At 34.6% G+C, this 23,619-nt stretch overlaps 1 long non-coding RNA gene across 1 annotated transcript; it reads right to left on the bottom strand.

The window, feature by feature from the left end:
- Positions 1-2,272: 2,272 nt before the first annotated feature.
- Positions 2,273-20,675, bottom strand: LOC139362146 (uncharacterized). Its single transcript, XR_011620479.1, has 3 exons — positions 20,507-20,675; positions 16,352-16,477; positions 2,273-2,673 (listed from the first exon to the last, which is right to left on the bottom strand). It is a non-coding gene; the product is annotated as an uncharacterized lncRNA (long non-coding RNA).
- Between the last annotated feature and the right edge of the window lie 2,944 nt (positions 20,676-23,619).

Genomic DNA, 23,619 nt, shown 5'->3' with positions numbered 1-23,619 from the left:
TAATAAATTATCCATAATTTAAGAAAAATTAAGTTTCCATTTAAAAGACTCATAGAATGCCAAACAGAAGAGAAGAAAAATCACAAAAGCAAACACATTTTAGTTAAATTTAAGAACATTAACACATTTGTAAAGCTTTCAGAGAAAAGGACAAACCACCCAAAAAGTGACATGATTCAAATAAACATCAGGCTACTCAATAGCAGCACTGGATAGTAGAAGTCAGAAACAAAACAAAGCAAAACTTCCTAACGTCAATATTTCTTTTTCAGAATCAAGAAAAAAAATGTAGCAAATGAGTAAAGAAGATGAACAGACATTTCATACAAATAGCCTGTAGCATAATTTCACACATTATAAGAAAAGTGCAAAATAAAACTACATTAATATGAAAGTTTTTACCTACTCGATTGCGAAAATGTTTACAGCTTCACAAGAAATTGAGGAATTGTGGAGATGGCTATGGAAATGAGGTTCTCTCATTCCTATGCAAGGCTTACAGGAATGCTAAGTGGAATACTTTCACAGAAGAAAATGTGGCCCCATCCAGCACAAAGATATATGCATGTGACTTTTGACACAGATACTTCACACATAGGTAAAATTCCAAGCATCTATTTTGTAATATTGGGGGGAAACACCCACAAGTACCTATTTATTGTTGCAGAATTTGTAATGTCAGTATATTGGAAAACACCTGGACACTCATGCAGAGAAGACCCTAGGTTCACATACACACAACGGAGTACTGTGCAGCAGTAAAAATCAATTCATAAATAAATAAAAATAAAATTAAAATAGAAAGATCTAATCAGTGTAATCAGCTAGTGTGGAGTGAAAAACAGCAAGGTGCAGAATACTACAAAGCAATCAAATATAGTTAAATGCATTTGTTTGCTTTTGCAAAAAAAAAAAAAAAAAAAAAAAAAAAAAAAAAAAAAAAAAACAGAGAGCGAGCGAGAGAGAGAGAAATGCTTATTAAGAACGTAGATGAAAATTGAGCAGAAGGTAGTTCTGACTCAACATCTGCTAATGATGCCCATGCTCAAAAATTAATTATTTAAAATGTAAACTAAAGTTAAAAGGAGATTAAATACTTTAAAAACAGAAAAACACCTAACTCTATGTCAAACTGATAACCTAACTACACATACAGGGAATTAATGTAGGTAACTTAAAATCACAGCACTACAATTATTCACCTTAGTAGGATGTGTAAAAATATTGCAAAACAAATCTTTCAGTTAAATTTTTAGTTAAATGTATTTGGTATAGTTGTTGTGAATGGTGGTATGGGTATAGCAATTTAACAATGCTCATTTTTGTTGTGGGGTAGATCAAAGAGTAAATACATTAATATTTCACTGGAGGAATTTGGTAAGTAGAGCAGAAATAAAATATGACTCCATAAATAAAGCTATTTATCAATATTTTGTGAATAATAAATTCAGTTAATACTTCAAATTAGTGAAAAAGAGATGAAATATTCAATTAATCATTATGGTACATGTTAAAAGCTCTTTGAATAGTGTTGGATCACTAATTCAATCTTTACAACAGAATGAATTTCATATGGATCAGCTTATACACACACACACGTATGAGCTTATAAATATGTATATGCATGTGTGTGTGTGTGTATATATATATATATACACACACAATAAAATAGTTGAATTTATTTTTAATCTTGGAGTTGAGAAAACCCCCTACAGAAAGCCAAGAAGCAGTAAGGAATATATTTAAAATATGACTAAGTAAAATAAAAGGAAAAAGTTTGAAAATCTTCTTTGGCAAGAACACATTATAAAAAATTTAAAAGTAAATCTTTATATGAAAAACATATTAACATGTATAAAGGACATTAGTCTGAGTTCCTTAATTTCCCAGGAGTTCATAAATTAATGTTTAAAATACAAATATATACAAAAGAAAAAAATGGACAAATGAGGCACATGTTGGAGAATTAAAAATAAATACCAAGTGAAATTCTAAAATATGCCCACTTTTTCCCACTTAAAGACATGCAAAGCAAATAACAATGATAACATTTTCCCTCTGTTAGAATGCTAATAAATCAAAATGTTAGATAATATCCCATATTGACAGTTGAGTGGAAGAAATTGTCATTTTTGTGTAGTGTTGGTACAAGGCTGATATTGGATAGAATGTATCAGTTTGGCCATATTTTCCAATTGATAACAGCATCTGTTCTGATTGGGCAGTGCCTATATCCTAGTAACTGTAAGATATTTTAAGTGTCTCCCTTTTGTGAAGAGTATGAATTGGCACAACCTTTTTATAATACACTTAGCATTATGTATTCTCATTAAAAATATGCATCCACTTCTGTCCAACAATTCCACTGATAAAAACGTTATTACTTCTCTCATATGTAGAAAGTACTTATATACTGAATCTCATAGCAATTTTTTTAATAGGGAAATTTTATTAAGCAGGTGTGAACCCCTCTTTCTGGAGGATCTCATTTGCGATGTTATATTCCGTGTATAGGGAGCTGCCTTGGAATACAGTCTTGGATTCTATCAGTCTGCTCACACACTTCTCTCCCTGGGCAACACAGAGTGATGTATCTGATTGATGGCTTTGGGATGAAGAAGCTGGCAAGATTTGTCAGTCTTATTGATCAACCATTCTCCTTTGGGATCATCTCTAAGAAAAGCAAAACACTTTCAACTACTCTCAAGCATGCTATCATGTTAGTGACGAGGGCTCTGCATCTATGGGACTAGTGAAATCTAATTTGGACACAAAGTACTTAAAATACAAAAGTGTTATATACTTAAGCCAAATTCTCAAGTATCACCTTCTGTCCATATTATAGTCTTATTCTTCATCTGTTTATTCTTTTATTCTTACCAGTGAATTGATTTTGAAATTGGATAAAAGGAAGGGTAAGGTTTATGGTGCTTCCAACAAATTCCATAATCTATAATACAATACTGGAATTTATTTTCTTATTTACAAAAGTGGATATTAATAGTACCTACTTCACATTGTGTGCTAAACTTATTTATACACTTAAAAGGTTTAGTTGACTCCATTTGACTCTTAGTTCTAGCTATGTCATTAATAAGATACCTGGCTACACAGCTAGTTGCCTCGTTTTCTTTTTCTTTTTCTCTCTTTCCTTCCTTCCTTCCTTCCTTCCTTCCTTTCTTCCTTCCTTCCTTCCTTTCTTCCTTTCTTTCTTTTTTTCTTTCTTTTTCTTTTTCTTTCTCCTTCCTTCCTTCCTTCCCTCCCTCCTTTCTTTCTTTCTCTTTCTTTCTTTCTCCTTCCTTCCTTCCTTCCCTCCCTCCCTCCTTTCTTTCTCTTTCTCTCTCTCTCTTTCTTTCTTTCTTTCTTTCTTTCTTTCTTTCTTTCTTTCTTTCTTTCTTTCTTTCTTTCTTTCTTTCTTTCTTTCTTTCTCTTTCTTTCTTTCTTTCTTTCTTTCTTTCTTTCTTTCTTTCTTTCTTTCTTTCTTTTTCTTTCTTTCTCTCTTTCTTTCTTTCTTTCCTTCCTTCCTTCTTTCTTTCTCCTTCCTTCCTTCCTTCCTTCCTTCCTTCCTTCCTTCCTTCCTTCCTTCCTTCCTTCTTTCTTTTCTTTCTTTCTTTTTTTTTTTTGTTTGATGGAATCTTGCTCTGTCACCAGGCTGGAGTGCAGTGGCACAATTTTGGCTCACTGCAACCTCTGCCTCCTGGGTTCAAGTGATCTTCCTGCCTCAGTTTCCCAAGTAGCTGGGATTACAGGTGTGCAACACCATGCCCAGCTCATTTTTTGTATTTTTAGTAGAGATGGGGTTTCACTATGTTGGCCAGGATGGTCTCGACCTCTTGACCTCGTGATCTGCCCTCCTCGGCCTCCCAAAGTTCTGGGATCACAGGCGTGAACCACCACGCCAGCCAGTTGCCTCATTTTCTAAGTATTATCACGTGTCCCAATTTAACCAGAACAGTCATGATTTATTCCTGCATCCTTAGTATAATTATTATACTTACTATAATTAACAGTAACCTTTTTTAATCTCAGAAGCACCCACATTTTAAAGGTTGATTACATGGTATTCTCTTTAACTCTGCTGGCTGTTTTAGGTTACCCCATGGTGTAAGGGCTGGGCTTTGGCACAACTTCTTTTGTGCCCACATTGGCAAGAGCCCTGGCATTTCCAGACCTCAGGTCCAATAATATCAAACCACAGAACCGCTTGTTTCTGCTACTACTGCCCAGAGCAGCGTTATAACTCAATATAGATGAGAGGGAAAGTTGATGCATGATGGAATGAACTTTGTCAGTTAAGTGAAGGGGAACAGAGAGAATGCAGAGTGCCATGTGTACATTTTTTCTCCCTGATAGCTAACGATGAGGTGCCCTAGTTCCTTTCCATAAGTCCTTTGCATGTGTTCAGACAACTAGCCATATTTTAAGAGGCTGGGTGCTTTTTAGTAAGGCACTTGTTTGAATTTGCCTTTTTTTTCCTTCCCTGGCGCACTCTCCTTTTCCCCTCCTTGGTTGACCTGGGATTGTATTCAAAGACATAAAGTGTGGATTTTTATCTTGCTCTTTTCTTTTAGGGAACCCATAGTAAAACAGTACGAGGAATGGCGCTGAAAGCAAAGCACTCATAATGGGCTCTAGGACTGGATAGTTTACCTATCAAGATGTAACAAGAATCCCTTTGCCTTTTATAAATGAGGCATAAAATTATGGCATGCTATAACATAACCCATTATTAAAGCTTTCAACTTTTTAAATTGTTTGGAGGTATAGGTAAAAAGCAAGTTATTAGGCGATCAAGTGGATGTGGCATTTGTGGATTTAAAGGTTATGAAACGTAGATGAATTTTGGTGTGGGTGATTGTTTTTTATGATGTTACAGATCTTGAAAAATCAGAAAATAATATACTCAGGGAACTTAATCTTCGATTTAAGACATGTCCTAAAAGTTAGAGACTTTTAAAGGAGTTTCAAAGAGATTCTTGTATCCCCGAGCTATAGGCAATTCTGTGTTGAAATCAAGCCCAGGATGTAGCAGAACAACTCAGGTAAAGCGTAATGTTTTCTGCAAAATTTAAGACTGTAGTACAAAGAGTAGGAGCCTGTAAGCTGGGATTTGAGTGGATGAGTTTGGGAATATTCAACTCCCCCAATCCTCTGAAATTTCCTGGCTTGCAGAAGTATCCCAATCACCCTGTCAAAAGGAGAACAGCTTTCCTTGTCTATAAGACTCTGTGACCATCACAACCAGAGCATTTACCTGACAGGACAATACTAAATCACCGCAATATCCACACTACCACCGTTTTCTGTCTTCAGGAAAATAACAGGTTCAATTCTCTGCACAGCCAGAGCTTGGCAGTACAAAGTCTGCTTTGGAAAGAAATAGTTTAAGGACAAAATAATTGAAGAAAGCAAGAAAACAATTTGGGGAATAGTTATTGAAAGTGTTAGATGATAGGGACAGAAAATAAGGCAGATAGTGGAGAATTCCTAGATAAGTGGGTGCTAACTTAAGACGTGGTATCAACGTTCTGGTAGGAAACTCTGGAATTGAGCAGCTGGTCATATTTTGCTGCTTTTTGAGACCAGGGACAAAGAATTAACCTTCATTTAATGTTGTGGAGATTCTAAAACTTTTATGAGCACAATACCTCAGGTTGAGAAGAGGGATCCTAACAGTCAGAGAAATGGCAACCCCAGAATCGTATGCTGAATATTCACCACTTGAATATGTTTTCTAGGAGAATACAACAAGCAGTCTCTTCATAAAGCACTATGATCTGCACTGGAGGCAAAGATGCTATTCTCTGTGAAAAGTGTTTTGGTGCCTTCTCTCTGCAAGTTAAACTTGAAGTTGGTGATGCTCTGTAGATTGGGCTGCTAATATTGCTTGTGCAGTGACAGAAGGCAGGTGGCAGCACTTGATTGGCACTAACATAGTGGATGCAATTATCTTAATGTGAAGCGAAGTCAAAGTATACTCAGAGTTCATTAGTCTATTGAAATATATGGCAATGGCTAATAAATGGATCTTGAGTGTCGTGTTCTGAAGGACAAGAAAGATAACTGACTAGAATTTTGCTCTATTTGCATACTGTAAAAAAATGATTACTTCAAACAGAAGATTGAGCTCAGTCTCCACTAAGAGTGGTCACAGATCCTCACACATTTTTTCATGCCTATGACAACCACAGACACAGAGCTCACTGACTGAAAGGAGACTGAAATTATTATGAAAGGATTATAAAATGTCATCTCCACATATATGGTTAACATTGTTCCATTCCTTATCCAAAAGACCTGTGTCCATATGCCAGGTTAACAGTTCTCTGGAGAAAGAGGAGTAACCAGACCTTTTTGAGCAATGTGAGATACAGGGCTGACACTTGCTAATGATACCAGGAATCTCCAGTTGTGAACTGGGTTTCCCTGTACTTTTAGGTTAATTGACCTTACATACACTAAGGAGCTAGGGCTGATACTGCACCATGGAGGAAGGGTAGAAAAACCATCTAAGACCTTAGAGGATTCTAAGAGGAATGTGAAGTTGAAGAAACCATGGCCCAGCAAATAAGCGCTCTGACATTACCAGGATTTCTGAAAATTTCCCAGGCAAGACAAAAGAAAGTGTTGGCCCAGGTGAAGAAAATCTACAGTAGGTGGTGATGGTGGGAGAAGATCCATATTAATTACTCTTTCACTGAGTACAGAAACAGAAGCCATAGCTTGGTTAGGCAATCTTGTTGGGGGACTGCAAGTGGCTGTTTTTGAAAGGTTACACATGGGTATTTCCCGCATTGGAAATAGGTAAGAACATCTGGATATTATTAGAGGATACAAGTGTATCAGAGAGGCATAAGTCATAGGGTGTCTCTCACAGTGTTTGTACTTCCCTCACTCAAATGCTTGATCTTGGCTACCTGTGGGGTTGTAACACATGCTACTTGGAGAGCCTTGACCACCGTGGATGTAGCCTCACCTCTTAACACATAACTCCTAGGGCAGTAGTTGAGGTTATCATGGCTCTATTGCACCTGCTCCAGTGGAAAGTGCAGCAGCTCCAGTGCCCAGGACCAATCACACCAAAGCCATGGAGAAATGTGTCCCACAGTGCATGTCTGGAGGGGTTGAGTTGCTCAGTTAGGAACTGCAGGGAGGTAACAGCTTTTGATTGAAGTTTAACCAATAGCAGACACAAGTGAGAAAGGAGCCGGGTGATTAATGCCTTAGCTAATTTTCCCCCAACAGACTTCTCTGAGCCAAACTTGTTCCATGGGTATCCTCTGGAAACATTATATATGACCAAGCAAATTGCTTTTCTTCCTCGTGTGAAGCACAAGACCGCAGTCCTAGGCTATACACAAAAGTGTCTGCATTCCTTTCTTCCCTGGACTATTAACCCATACATGTTATAATAGAGCTAGAGTTAAGAAATAAGAATGTTTTAGTTTTAAGTGACTTAACGCATGCAAAGCTTTAAGAACAATGCCCAGTCCCTATAAATAATATGCAGGTAACCATAATAAAGAGATAAAAAATGAGCTTAATCAGCATCTACCAAAATTCAAGTTATTTTATTAAATGTAAAAAAGGTAAGCTCCTAGGTAATGGATGCATAATAAAGTGCACTTACGTATAATTGCAAATTCAATTCATATATGTTCTGGTGTATAGATTATAACTAAAATACCCACAAAACAATGAAAGGTTAGATAAGACCTGATCTTCAGAGAGAGAATACAATACTCATTCTTTCTTTTGACACTTGTTCATTTATCTACTATAATAGTAAGCAGACAAAAATTAATAATAAGCCTTAAATATACAGTATAAAATATATCACATTACTAAAGTAATCATAGATTACATGGAAGGTAAAATTTTGGCTCAATTTGTATTTATTGTTATAACATTGGCCTAAAACTGCATAGTAAATATTATTTAAGTGATTCAAAAAGTATTCCAACCTGTATACATTATGCTAGTCATAACAGTAAATATTATAATGTATAATTACATTTTGAAATTAGCAAATATGTTTAAAGAATGCATAAAAGAGAAGCAGACATAGATTAGGCTTCTTCAGAATTAAAAAAAAATAGTAATTCTACAGTTGAAATAGAGAAGTCAAGCTGAATGTTTGAATGGAAATTCTTGCATTGATGAATGCTGTCACAGTTGTAAGAGTTTCAGTGAAATAAACCTTTGAAGTTGAGAATGGGTCTGCTTTTGCAACCTTAGACATGTTTCCTAGAAATAGATGTTTGGACAAATGTAGAAGCTGATAGTAAATGAGAGATATAAAAGTAGCCAAAGAAAAAGTTAAACAATTTAGAAAATTGTACATATGACATTTATACTAGGAAAGAAATATCCTTATACCAAATTGGTCATCCTCATACCAAAATGGTCTCCATCAATGAAATAGAGATTTGAAGTAAATTTTTAAATAAAGTATAAAGTATCATTGATTTGCTTTTTACTCTTTCTGTCTAATGCATTTTCAATATGCTTATTTGCAAATATAAAATAATTAAAAAGAAAAATTTAAAAAATCATTTCTCTCTCTTTTTTTTTTTTTTTTTTTGAGACAGAGTTTTGCTCCTATCGCCCAGGCTGGAGTGCAGTGGTGCCATCTCGGCTCACTGCAACCTCTGCTTCTGAGGTTCAAGTGATTCTCTTGCCTCAGCCTCCCAAGTAGCTGGGATTACAGGTATCTGCCACCACACCTGACTGATTTTTGTATTTTTAGTAGAGATGGAGTTTCACCATGTTGGTCAGGGTGGTCTTGAACTCCTGACCTCAGGTGATCCTCCTGCCTCAGCCTCCCGAAGTGCTCAGATTACAGGTGTGAGCCACTGCACCCTGCCCCATTCTATCATATCTTAATAAATGCTTTTACCATGCTAGTATTTTCATCTTCTACTCAACTAAATTCTTTTCATTGCATTACATCTTTAATTATATAATCTTTTTTTCACTAGTGAATGTATGGCAAATAATTTCCTATTAAAAATAACCTTTGAAAACAATTTAAACAGTTGTACTTTACTCTATCATATGTTTAAGGCATAATATACTTAATCGTTTACTGCTTATAAAAGTGATTACTCTATGTTGGTTTTGATCTGTGTTACCCCAAGTAAATTCTTACTACATTTCCCACCATCTTTTCCTGCAGCGTTCTGGGGTTGGATTAGCCACACGAAAAATGTACGTGAGATTGTTCAACAGAAGTTAAGCTCTGAAGGTTGGAGAAGAGGTCAGGTGCTGCTGCAGTTTGCACATATCTTCAATAATCTGCTTCTTTACCTTCTTAGGGTATGAGTCAGGGTGGGGAGTGGGTCCTCCAGGCCCACAGCTACTTCTTCTCTCACTAAATGTTCTCCTGTAACCTCTACACATCTTGAACCAGGTACACTTATTGCCCCATGGTGAAATGGTCAAGCAGGTGACTGTAGATTTGAGTTGGATGTGATTATATCACTGCCAAGGTTGTCCTCGAGGGTTTCAGTATCTACTGAGCTGCCCATCATTTCTTATCCAGTTTTTCTTCTTAATTGCACATCCTGATGACACATAGTGCTTCTAGATACACCACTGGATGCAAAGACAACAGCCATGCATGGTGTGGTTGCCAGCTCCTGCATGGCGCAAGGTCAAATCCTCATAATGAAGCCCTGATGCCATGTGACTTGGGTCTTGTGCCCTGATAAAACTGATATACTTTTTGTCTCCAGAAAAAGAAATCTTTGTTTCTATCAACAATGATGTCACAACAATAATGATGTCTATAGGATTCATTTCTTATAATAAAACGAGAGTGCCAAAGTTAAGAAATCTTAATAATTTTGAACAGATCATAATTTGTCAAACAATATCAAATACGACTATCAATGTTTGAAATATTATAATTCCCAGAGTCACTGAATCTCTATCAGAGTCTCACTGAATATTATAGTTTTATTTTGCTTAAAATAATTTTTTTTTTTGAGATGGAGTCTTGCTCTGTTGTCCAGGCTGGAGTGCAGTGGCGTGATCGCTGCTCACTGCAAGCTCTGCCTCCCAGGTTCACACCATTCTTCTGCCTCAGCCTCCCAAGAAGCTAGGACTACAGGCGCCCACCACCATGCCCGGCTAATTTTTTTTCTTTTTTTTGTATTTTTAGTAGAGATGGGGTTTCACCATGTTAGCCAGGATGGTCTCGATCCCCTGACCCCGTGATCTGCCCGCCTTGGCCTCCCAAAGTGCTGGAATTACAGGTGTGAGCCACCGCGCCTGGCCAAAAATAATTTTTAAAAATTTAAACCAAAATATCATTTTAATTAATTTAATTTGAAACATAATGATAAATTTAAAAATTGTTTCTACTACAAATTGCTTTTAAAATTTCTTTATTCTCTAAAATTTTAAATCTTCTATGACAATGTTGTAAAGAGGCACAACTGACATGGATAAATAGAAGAATTTTTTAAAAAAATATTGAGCATACTTTATATAATATGTATAATAAATTAGACAAGGCAAATCAACTAGCAAGTGATAGATTATTTTAAAGTATTAAGCATTTATAATAATAATAATGACTTATTAACTTACCAATTATATACTACAATTGACTTCAGATGAACTAGAAAATTGAAGAAAATAAATAAACTCTTTCAAATAGTATATTAAGATTTTGCTTTCAACTAACAAACTCTTTTAATGTTTTCCATTGAAAATATTTTTCATCAGTGGCCTTTTATCGATAGCATGTTTAGAACAATTATTTTCTTCTTTACTGCTACTTTTATAAGTCCCATTTTGTTGCATAGCTGCTTTTTACAGTCAACCTTGAAATATTTGAGAATTTCCCTAGTTTATAGTTTCTAGGCTGTCTGTGTATCTAGAGATTTTGGTCACCTCGGTGTCATTTACCATTCTAAAAATTTTCAGCCAGAGTGATGATTAATATCTAAACACTTTTAGACAAATATTTGGTTAGCATGCAAACATTCATCACATTTCATGGTTCTCAAATGAAAGTTCATGAATGTATTTTTGCTATTCATGAAGTGTGTTTGAGAATATTTGTTTTTATTTCATCGTTGCTATTCTAAAATCATAATCACATTTGAAATAATCTAGATGACTATATTAAAACAGTGTATTACTACATGATTTCAGAGCCTACATTTTCATCTATCACTATATTCCATAAAAATCTATTTTTTAATTGATGTTTCTTGTTCGCAGTAGTAATTGCAGTTGAAATGGATTTCCTTAGATTCAGGCTGTGATTATTTAAGGAATTTAATACACTGACATTTCTATTTGTTATCAGGAAAATAACAATCTAGCAATTTATCACTCTAATTTTAATGGATTTATGGGAAAATAGAGTAGGCTTAATTTGTAAATAATATTTTAATTAAATGTAGCAATCTAATATCATCAAACACTGCATAAGAAAGGTTTTGTAAGTTTTACCATCGTAGAAATAATTTTCAATATTATAGTTATTTCTTGAGTATATTTTATGTTCTCCCTGTTATTAGCAATGCTTTATTAATTTAGAGAAGAGTTTTTAAATAAGCAGTATTTTGTTATTACTTTTGCATTTGGAGACATTCTACTAAGTTAATTGTTTAATCAAATTAATAGTCTAGTGCTTAAAAATAAATTTCTCATATAAAAGAAAAAGTGCTTATGATGATAATAATTATTAAATTGATGATTCTTTATGCTCAAAAGCAAAAGTTCAATTTGACAAATAAAACAAAACACAAAAAATATACAATTTTAGTATTAAACACAACATTGGTAATGTTTTTTCAAAAACTAAATAATGTAACTTACATTGACATAATAATCATAATAGTAGTACTTATTTTTACTAATTTTGTATTTTTAAAATAGTTTGCAGGTTTTTAAAAAAATTTAAAATGTACATTAGCAAAAAGCATAAAGGAATGTAATGTACATTTATGTGTAACGTAGAAAAAACATTGGAATGCTAGCCACTAATTATAAATGTCTGTTCTGATTTTTGAAAATGTTTTTTCTAAATTATTCAAATATGAAAATCTAATTATATGCTGCAGAACTAAGCTGCACCCTTCTCTTATAAGAGTCTCATATTTCTGACCCTAGGTCCTCTCAAAGTGAAAAGTATATATTTCCCTAGACGTCGTTTTATAATTTCCAGCATTTTTTGTAGCAATTCATAAAATATTACAATATTTATAGTATATCAGTTCCAATTCTATTCCTCGCCCTTATTTGCTACTGAATTCATATTTAGGAATTTAAGGATACTTATTTACATGTCAACATACATACTATTAGTCACCTTTTTAAATATCTTGATTATACAGTCACTGACAGATGTTTAATTTTCATTGAAGAAATCTTAAAATATTGAATTAGTTTTGTTCACTAGAGATAAAAAACATTTCCTTATATAACATTAAAATGGTTTTATACATTCACAATTAATATTGACAGTAAAGTAGTTTAAGTTTTCCAAAAGTAGTTCCAATGAAACAGGCAGTTTTGGAAGTGAATAATAATGATGATAATAGACGCCTTTTATGACTCAGCTGAGTTATATGCAGTGAGAGATTTTATGAAATTTAGTAGAACAGGGCACTTAGTAGGACATTGTCTTGTCATCTAATCATATGGAGCATAGAGGAAATTTCCACTGGACTATAAGAAATGCTAAATTTATGTGCATTTTTCTGATAGCATCCTTGCAAGAATTAAGCACACATGCCCCTTCTGCCCTATTAAAAATATTTTGTATGTTAACTTTTTCCTTTCCTATTTATTTTTATAAACTATAAGTGATTTTTTGTTGGTTTAGTTTTTGTTTTGTTATGCAAAGGAGAAGCAGTTCCTCAGAGCTGTGAAAATTTTTCCTTGCCAGGATTATTTTGAAAAGTGATGTCATATAGGTACAAAAATTGTATTTTAAAAGCATATGTCAATTAACATCACTATTTCTCTCCAAAATTAGTAACAGTCTATATTCACAACGCTGACTAGCGGAATGTTAAGTGGTGTGTAGTTCAAAATAACAGCACACAAACTGAAGTCAGACAATTATCATTCTTTAGGAATGTCTCATACTGAAGCCAATGTATTGTAGAAGCCTGGGTTTTCAAAAGCTTATGTTATGTATTTATTTACTTTCCTATTCTGGCCAATGGCCGGATCTCAGCTCACTGCAAGCTCCGCCTCCCGGATTTATGCCATTCTCCTGCCTCAGCCTCCGGAGCAGCTGGGACTACAGGCGCCAGCCACCACGCCCGGCTAGTTTTTTTTTGTATTTTTTTTAGTAGAGACGGGGTTTCACCGTGTTGGCCAGGAATTTTTTGTATTTTTAGTAGAGACAGGGTTTCACCGTGTTAGCCAGGATGGTCTCCGCCCGCCTCGGCCTCCCAAGATGCTGGGATTACAGGCGTGAGCCACCGCACCCGGCGTATTCTGGCCAATCTTTTAAAGAAAGTTGTACGTCTACTGCATTAGTCTGAGACAACTAAAAAAGAAGATCAATACTGGATGCTATAAGGGTGAACATAGACATCATAGTCATTTAATCCTCACTATTCCACAATATATGTTCTAGTAAAATTCTTTATCAAAATATATATTCTTATTATCCACCAATCATAAAATTTATACATTATATTAACTTTGGAAAAATTCATTGTAGTAATTGTATTTGATAGTATTCTAATGTTCTGTTATTTCCTACTTCAAATTTTCCCAATACATCTTTATGTAGAAATGAGAACACATTATATATATATATATTTTTATGTCCACCACATGCAGCAGCAGGGAATGTGGGGCTCCGACTTGTTGCATTGAAAGCTTGAGTAGACCTGACAATTAAGAGAGAAGTAATCCAGGGACAAGCTAAATTACATACCGAGAAAACGCAATGTAATAAATTAGACAGTTTAAGTCTGATTTTATTTTTCCCCAGTTTAAAATTGAGAAAAGAAGAGTGAGTCCAATTCTGTCCCCATTTAAGGTAAAATCTCTAACTGCATTTTATTTGAAGGGTACACAGATGGTTTGTTAGTAATAAAGGTAAAAGCGAAATTACTCAAGTCCAATCATCATTTTTATTTAAACTTTGAACACAGAAACTTACGTTTGTATCCTGTTTCATGGGAAAATAGACTTGCTTTACTTATAAAGAGTATATTGAAATTTAATCTTACCATCCATATGTGTAACAAACCATAAAAATCAAATGAAGGATTATTTTAATTAAACTTTGCCAAATTATTCAAATTTTCTGAATTCTAATAACATTTGCATGATAGAACCTATGAATACTAATAATCCTGCTGAAAGTCTAAGTGTTTATTAATACTGATTTTGTTTTTATGTTCAAAACTGGTTACTCTGTATTAAATTTCTACTTCGGAGTACTATGTAAAATTCTCTTTCTAGAAAGATTGTTTTCATGACATTTTTGTTTATGTTAATTGATTAGCCCCTAGATTCTTCTAAGCAAATAGACAAACATTTTATTTAAAAAACGAGGTCTTTACCCAATGATTGCTCAGAGTAGTTTCTTCTTAATTACCATGACATAAAAATGTATGATAACTCTTAGAAGCAAATTTAGGAGTAAGTCTTTGTGACTTTAAGTAATTATGTTAAGTAATTAAGTAATGATATTTTCTTGTGATTTTGAGCTTAGGAAATGATTTCTTAGCTATTAAGTGAAATGTTAATAATAACATTATTTATCATGGTCAAGAAGTGGAAACAATATAAATGTCAATCAATTATGATGTATCTATACAATGGAATATTATTTAGCAGTAAAAACAAGGAAGTACTGATGCAGAGAAGAATCTCAAAAAACAGTAAGCTAAGTGAAAGATAATCACAAAATACCATATATTGTATGATTCCATTTAATTGAAATGTCCAGGATGGTCAAATCTGTAGATAAAGTAGATTCCCGGCTTACTATATTTGGTGAGAAGGAGTGGGGAGTAACTGCTAAAGGATTTAAGGTTTCTTTTGTGGGGGATGACGTTCTAAAATTAGATTGTGATGATGATTACACAAGGGATGAATATGCTAAAACTGTTGGATTGTTCACTTTAATTTGGTGAGTTTTGTGGTATGTGAATTATATTTCAATAAAGCTGTTCTTAAAACGGTACAGAAAAACCAGGCTGTAAAATCTGGGTGAAAGAAAAATTAAGCAAAATAGTTCAACATAAAGAGAAACACAGTGTTCTTGATAGCTGAAAGCTGCAAAGCACAGTCAAGGTGGTGCTTCAAGAACAAAGCTATGTGTGTCTTTTGGGTGGGGCTGCACCATTTGGAGCACTGAGGAGCAAGGTAGGAGCATATGACGTATTGTTGCATAGAGGCTAAGTTAGAAGGGAGGCCTTCCTCTAAAATGGAGGCATTTAGAAGTCAGCAGCTTCTGCAGATCAAGGCAAGGTGGAGAGACTGTCTCACGTTAGGACATGGTGGCATTATGTCCTTCTTCCTGCTGTAGCTCTGAATAGGGCAGGAAAAAAATCTTCCCTGCAAGTAACTAAGCATAAAACTGAGCTCATGTTGACTTGGAGTTCAAATTCACTGTTTTTACTAAAATACCTTTTCTCACACTCTTCACATTCTGTCCTCCTATGCCTGGAAAACAATCATTAGTAATCAGTTTTTAAAACTAATGTTTAAAAATGTTTTTAAAATTTTGCCCTTTGGGTCCTGTCCCCTTTGCAACTATCAGAATGCAAATTATTTATGAAAACATAGACTTAAGGTAATACCACAGATAGAATTACAATACAAACAGGACTTAGTAAAAATACCAACAAATGGGAAAAACAGAGCTCAATTAGGAAGAGTGGCTGGGCACAGTGGCTCACGCCTATAATCCCAGCAGTTTAGGAGACTGGAGATGGGAGGATTGCTTGAGCTAGGAGTTTGAGGCCATCCTGGACAAGATGGTGAGAACCTTCCTCTACAGAAAATGTAAAAATTAGCTGGAGGCTGGGCTTGGTGGCTCATGCCTGTAATGCCAGCACTTTGGGAGGCCGAGCTGGGTGGATCACTTGAGGTCAGGAGTTCAAAACTAGCCTGGCCAACATGGTGCAACCCTGTCTCTACTAAAACTCCAAAAATTAGCTGGATGTGGTGGTGGGCACCTGTACTCCCAGCTACTGGGAAGGCTGAGGCAGGAGAATCACTTGAACCTGAGAGGCAGAGGTTGCAGTAAGCTGAGATTGCACCACTGCACTGCAACCTGAGTGACAGAAATGGACTCGGTCTCAAAAAAAATTAAAATAAAAAAATAAAATTAACTGGGTGTGGTGACTCATACCTCTAGTTCCAGCTGCTCAGGAGGCTGAAATGGGAGGATTGCTTCAACCCAGAGATCAAGGTGGCAGTGAGTACCGTGATCATGCCATGGCTCTTCAACCTGGGCAACAAAGTGAGACCTCCTTCTCTAAAAAAAAAAAAAGAAGAAGAAAGAGTCAGTGTAAAGAAAAGAAAGAAAAGCACAAACTTCAGAATGAAGCCTGTAGAAAATAAAGATATTGAACTTATCAGGAAAGTAAATATAACATTAGTTTCAAAAAAATTAATGTAGATGAAAAGTATGATGATCAAAGATGAGACAAATATTTACCAAATTGAAATGAAGATAAAATAATTAAAATAAAAAATTCACTGGAGAGCTTTTACATTGCACTGGTACCTATCAATCATATAAATAGTTGGACTCAATTTATGACACATATTATGCCAGGTGTTTTATGTGCTGTTTGTCATTTCCTACTTTGAAATAACTCTACAAGGTTTGTACTATTTATATCCCCATTTCACAGATAAGGAAGCTGAGAGGAAAAAAAGAGGGATGATATGAACTAACTTATTTACAGTCACATAGCTAATAAGCCAGGATTTGAACAAATGAATTGTGACTCCTGAGTTTGCACTTTTATTTATCTTACTTTACTATTTGTCAAAAGATAATACAAATGAACAAATAAGTGGATGTTATAAGTATGAAATTTTAACTTGTTGACATAGGAGGCAACAGAAAGAGATAAAAACTTTAGAAAAATAGTTATATTTAGATATATAAGACATGCCAATTTAGAAATTGTAGGGTGATCAAAATTTATAACAATGTATGATGATATAATTATAGATATAATATAGTTGTAATATAAGTATTACAAGTGTTATTTTTCATATATAAAAAGTCATTCTTATCCCTTATTCTATATGTTCTGCATGACTCCAAAGCACTTGAGATGGTATATACTTTTTATTTGTTTATTATCTCTCTAGTTTCACTAGTAAATTCCTTAAAAACAGATTTCCCAAAGTGTGTAACATAGAATATTAGCCCTACAAGATTTTGTATAAAACAAAACAAATTTTTCATTGAATAAGAAGTTTGGAAAATACTGCATCACAGCTACAAAATTATTATCTTGCTCTCAAACAAAAGAAAGCAAAATCGGGCCCTGAAACAACTGATATCAGAAGGAACTAGTATTCATTAGAATCTACCTTCTGAAAAGTTTTTTTCAAACAGATCAGCAAGTATGTAATGATATGAATAACCAAATAGGGAATAGGAACATCCAGCAAAAAAGCCAAAGCTTTGGATAGATAAGAACGACTGTTACTCAATAAGTTATAACAAGAGCATGTTAGTGATACATATTTGTGGAATCCCTATAAACAGACTCAGGTAGCAGAGGCACATAATCTTACATAGTTCAGTTATCTTGTTTTATATGCCAATAATAGTTTTTAGCCTTTCCTTTTAAAGTAGCTCTACTACCAAAAATATGCAGTTTAATAAAAATATTATGAAAATTGCTTTACAAAAAAAGTGATGGAGAGGCCATAGAACAAAAAGAAAGATAATATTGGGGGAACCAGCCCCCAATATTTCAACATAGATTCTTTTCTATTTTCCGTAAGTGTCAGCTGATCTGAGAAATAAAGGGAAAGAGCACAAAAGAGATAATTTTTAAAGCTGGGTGTCACATGTCAGCAGGTTCTGTGATGCCCTCTGAGCCGTAAAACCAGCAAGTTTTTATCAGTGATTTTCAAAGGGGAGGGAGTATACGAATAGGGCATGGATCACAGAGATCACATGCTTCAAAGGCAATAAAATATCAAAAGGCAAACGGGCAGGGCAAGGTCACAAGGCCAGGGTGAAACTAGAATTACTAATGAGGTTCCCTGTTCCATTGTGCATGCATTGTCATTGATAAACATCAGGAAACAGGGTTTGAGAGCAGACAACCAGTCTGACTAAAATTTACTAGGCAGGAATTTCCTAGTCCTAGCAAGCCTGGGGGTGCTGCAGGAGACTAGGGCATGTTTTATCCCTATCTACAACTGCATAAGGCAGACACTCCCAGAGCAGCCATTTTAGAGGCCTGCCCCTGGGAATACATTCTGTTCCCAGGGCTGTTAATTATTAATATTCCTTACTGGGGAAAGAATTCAGTGATATTTCTTTTACCCGTTTTCGGCAATAACAGAAATATGGCTCTGTTCTGCACAGCTCCCAGGAAGTCAGACCTAATGTTTATCTCCCTTATTCCTTTAACATCACTGTTATCCTGTTCTTTTTTCAAGGTGCCCAGATTTCATATTGTTCAAACACACATGCTTTATGAACAATTTGTGCAGTTAACATAGTCATCACAGGGTCCTGAGGCAACATACATCCTCAGTTTACGAAGATGACAGGATTAAGAGATTAAAGTAAAGAAGGCATAGGAAATTATAAGAGTATTGATTGGGGAGGTGATAAATGTCCATGAAATCTTCACAGTTTATGGTCAGAGACTGCAGTAAAGACAGGCGTAAGAAATTATAAAAGTATTAATTTGGGGAACTAATAAATATCCATGAAATCTTCACAATTTATTTTCTTCTGCTGTGGCTTCAGCAGGTCCCTCCATTTAGGATCCCTGACTTCCTGCAACAATCATCAGAAAATAAAGTTAGTTACCTTTAAGATAGTTCTGGGGAAAAAAAAAAAAAAAACTACACCAAATACCAGAGACATCTACAAGAAGATGTATAACCAGTGGGGAGGGGAGGTGGGTGGGGGTGGGGGCAGTCAGGACGCAGGGCAGAAAGAAACATGAGAACAGAAAGAGAAGGTATGTCACCATGTATCTATTCATATTGCTAGAATATTGAGAATCTGGACAGATAATATTCAAGAATATAATGCCAGAATGCTTTTCACATTTTGTAAAAGACATGAAGCATAAGATATAAGAATACTATTTGTAAATAGACACAAATAAATAAAGCTAATTAAGTTGATATGAGGTAAAAATACATTTGTTGTAGTAAAAATTCAGAATGCCACTGTAAAAGAAAATATATTAAAGCAACCAATGAATATAAAAAAGAAAGAAATGACAAATTGAAAGGTACATTCTCAATAGCAGTTCCAGAAGCTGAAGATAACATATTTTCAAAAATGTAACTGAGAAGTGGAATGGCATTATAGGAAATGAAATAACTCCAAATCCAAAATTCTATAGTCTAAAATATCTTTCAAGAATTAGGACAAAATACATTTTCAGATAAACAGAGAATTGAGGAGGAAGAAAAATTATCACAGGAGAGCTTGAGATGCAAAAATAAATGATTCCCAAAGAAATGGTAAAATTTAACAGCAAAAGTAAACAAATGTTGATGACATATAATGAGGAATAAAGTCAATACAATTCTACATCTATATACATCAATGGCATTTGGTTGAAAGAAGCTGTTTTCTAAATTACCTTTGCTTAATTTTTCTTAATTATTTTGTTTTTATGTAAAAGACTGTATTAGTCGAATTTTGATATTATTAAAATATACATAAGCTTAAATTGCTTAGGTTAACATCAAAAGAATATTAATGTAAATTATAACTTCAATCTAGGAGAATCAGAAACTGTTTAAATAGATCAATGAATACAATAATTAAGGATAAAAAAGAAAATAATCAGTATGACAAATGGAAATAATTATTAAGATAGTAAAAGTTTTTGAAAGCATACCAGTGATTAAAATCAATACAAATGGGTTTGCATATCCAGTTAGCAAAAAAAAAATATTGTATGTATCTAGAATTTTTTAAACTTTTATTTTAAGTTCAGGGTACAAGTGCAGGTTTGTTCCATAGGTAAACTTGTGTCATGGGGGTTTGTTGTACAGATTATTTCATCACCCAGGTATTAAGCCTAGTACCCATTGGTTGTTTTACCTTATCCCCTTCCTCCTTCGAGTCTCCACCCTCTGAAAGGCCCCAGTGTGTGTTGTTCTCCTCTGTGTCCACATGTTCTCATCATTTAACTCCCACTTATAAGTGAGAACATTCAGCATTGGGTTTTCTGCTCCTGTGTTAGTTTGCTAAAGATAATGGCCTCCAGCTTCATCTGTGTCTCTGCAAAGGACATGACCTCATTTTTTATGACTGCATAGTGTAAATACGTACCACATTTCTTTATCCCGTCTACCACTGGTGGACATCTATGTTGATTTGATGTCTTTGCTATCATGAATAGTGCAGCGATGAACATACACATGCATATGCTTTTTATAAACCCCAAATTCCAGAAACATAAGATTAAAAATATTTGAAAGTACAAGTGTGCTGTTTTAAAAAAAAAGTAGAGATCAGAAGAAGTCTATTCCAATGGGCTATTCTTCCCAGTATTCCTAGGAATGAAATAGATGGCAACTAAATATATTTATTAATTACCACAATTAGAAAAAACATAGATCTATAGTCCAAAAACCTGACTAACATTTTCATGATGGCAAATCAGTTTTTCATCTTGTTTTCAGGCCTAATCTAATTGACATTCTGGAAAACTTCTCACTGAAAGAATATTGGGTCTCTTTTAAAAAGGAAATTGCCACACATATATATGTAAATCCTCCTCCACAAACAGCCAATGTGCTCTGCATTGATTTACCAAGATGCGTGTGCATGGGAGTAGGAAAATTTGCAAACATTTTAGTAATTATGAGACATGACCTTAGTTCTGATCCATTGTCAACTAGATAGACAAGAGGATTATGGAGTTCAGGTGACATAATGGAATTTTGTCTCAAACAAATCTCACAATTTTTCAATGTGTCTTATCCCAAGAGTCTGGCTATTTTTTCAGTTTCTGAATGCATTTTAAGAATAGCCAGTCTTTTTCAGATTCTCCATATTGGCTCAGTAACCTATGGACTATGGCTATTATTGTAGGAAAAGCTAAATAGAAGCCTTGGTAACTTCATCTACAAACCAAAATATTAAAGTAAATGTAACATTGATTTCGTGAGGGAGTTCTAGAACAGTGAAGTCACCAAATGCTTATATATGTAGAGCTGGTGGTTTCTATTACATCATAATTAACTCTCCTGTCTGATCTGTACAAAAGCCAAATAAATTGATAATACTGACTGGGGTTTACTATGACTAAACCATGTGGGATTCAGATTGAAGCTGTTCCAAGTGTGACATCCTTGCTAGATAATATCAGCACAGCTCAGCACCTGACAAGTAGCTGTTGATCTTCGGTATACCTTCTTAAAAATCACACAAGTTACTAAAGAAAATCCAAGAAATATATATGCATTTACCTGACAGTAACAGGGGTACACCTTATCTATCTTACCTCATATCTAAGTAAATTATCTTGTTCTCTGTCATAATATAATATACCATATGATTCTGTTTGGACCTATGGATTATGTAGCATAGAGAACTCAAGATATCATAGGCATTTACTTACTCGATTACATTTAAAAAAACATAAAATTTTAAGAAACTGACATAGAAATATTTCTAAGTTTTGGTTGCGGTATGTCAGGAAGTCCCATGTAATGTTAAAAACAGGCTATTCTGCCTCACCTTGGACACCACAACAAGAGAAGATACGAAGTTCTGCAGGGTTTCTTAGGTTATACTTTGTGTGTTACTCTGCTGCGTATCCACAGGAACACATGAGGCTGCTTGTTTTTCGGCGGACTTGGAGAAACTATGTGCCAGATACAGTCACATGCCTTCAATTGTTTTTGCTGCATCATAAAGACTAATTGATGAAACGACTTCAGCCACAGCCTAAAACTGTGGCTGAAGTCGTTTCATCAATTACTCTTTATGATGCAGCAAAATCAATTTTGCTTGAAATATCTATGGATATTAAGTACATTGTATGGCAAACCTGGGAACTTCTAATAGGAAACTCTGAGTACAGACATCTATGATATTGGAGCAGTTACAACCAACCTCACTGATCAGTGTTATCGTTTAAAAAAGATCAGTGTTTTATATATCATAGTTGCAGATAAATGCGTAAATCATAAGAAAATTACACAATACATTTTCACAAAAAAAGCCTCTTTTGCTGAAAATTGTTTATGAAGTTTACCGTTTTTATCGAATGTGTTTTTAGTCTGCGCATACTCCCTGTTGCCCGTGATCCCTGTATGGTTATACTACAATGATTGCATCCATCATGTTTTGAGAAGATTTCAGTTCTTACAAACAATGCTGGTATGAATATCCTCATAGATGTTTTCGGTTAACATATGCTTTCATTTCTTTTGGGTATTTCTTTGGATATAATCAAATAAGAAAATACTGTATGTCATTAAGACAGTGATATTTCAGATTGTGATAACATGGACTTTTCAGTAGCAGATTTTATGGAATAGGAATAAGCTAAGGAGATAAGTCATTAAAACATGGTAGTTACCATGACATAATGTCACTCTTGAAGAGAAACTAAGTGCCACATACAGTCACATGCCTTCAAACACCCAGCAGTGTTGTCACCTGAAAATTATACCTGCTGCTTTTTTAACATGGATAGTGTACATTTCTTATATTTAAGCACAGTCATATTCATTTTAGGTATATTTCCCTGATCATAAGAATATACTGATTAATAAGATATATACACAATTCAAGGTATAATAATATTGCATAGCTCATTATAATGTGAGGGAGAAATTATTTTACTCTAATAAAAAACAAGAAACAAACCCTCATTTCTTCTCCATTAAAAAACATATTGCCAGGTGCGGTGGCTCACGCCTGTAATCCCAGCACTTTGGGAGGCCAAGGGAGGCAAATCACAAGGTCAGGAGATCGAGACCATCCTGGCTAACAGGGTGAAACCCTGTCTATACTAGAAAAAAAAAAAAAAATCAGGTGGGCTTGGTGGCAGGTGCCTGTAGTCCCAGCTACTCGGGAGGCTGAGGCAGGAGAATGGTGTGAACCCAGAAGGCAGAGCTTGCAGTCAGCCAAGATCACACCACTGCACTCCAGCCTGGGTGACAGAGCAAGACTCCATCCCAAAAAAAAATAAGTAAATAAATAAATAAATAATAACATGTCAATGAAAATATGTGAACTGACCTTGAGTTACATATTTCTAACAATCATAAAAATGTAACTGTTTATGAAAATGAATTCACCATTATAATCACTGATCATCTTTCTAAAATTTTATGTCATTAACAAAGGGTAATCACCTCCTCAAATAATTACAATGTTTTTATTTCATCTATACTCTTTAAAAAGACAGGTATAAGCAAACATAATTA

Source organism: Macaca nemestrina, chromosome 3 (genome assembly GCF_043159975.1).
Source record: "Macaca nemestrina isolate mMacNem1 chromosome 3, mMacNem.hap1, whole genome shotgun sequence".
Classification (NCBI taxonomy): domain Eukaryota; kingdom Metazoa; phylum Chordata; class Mammalia; order Primates; family Cercopithecidae; genus Macaca; species Macaca nemestrina.
Note: the sequence above shows the minus strand (reverse complement) of the source record. Positions and strands in the feature narration are given on the sequence as shown.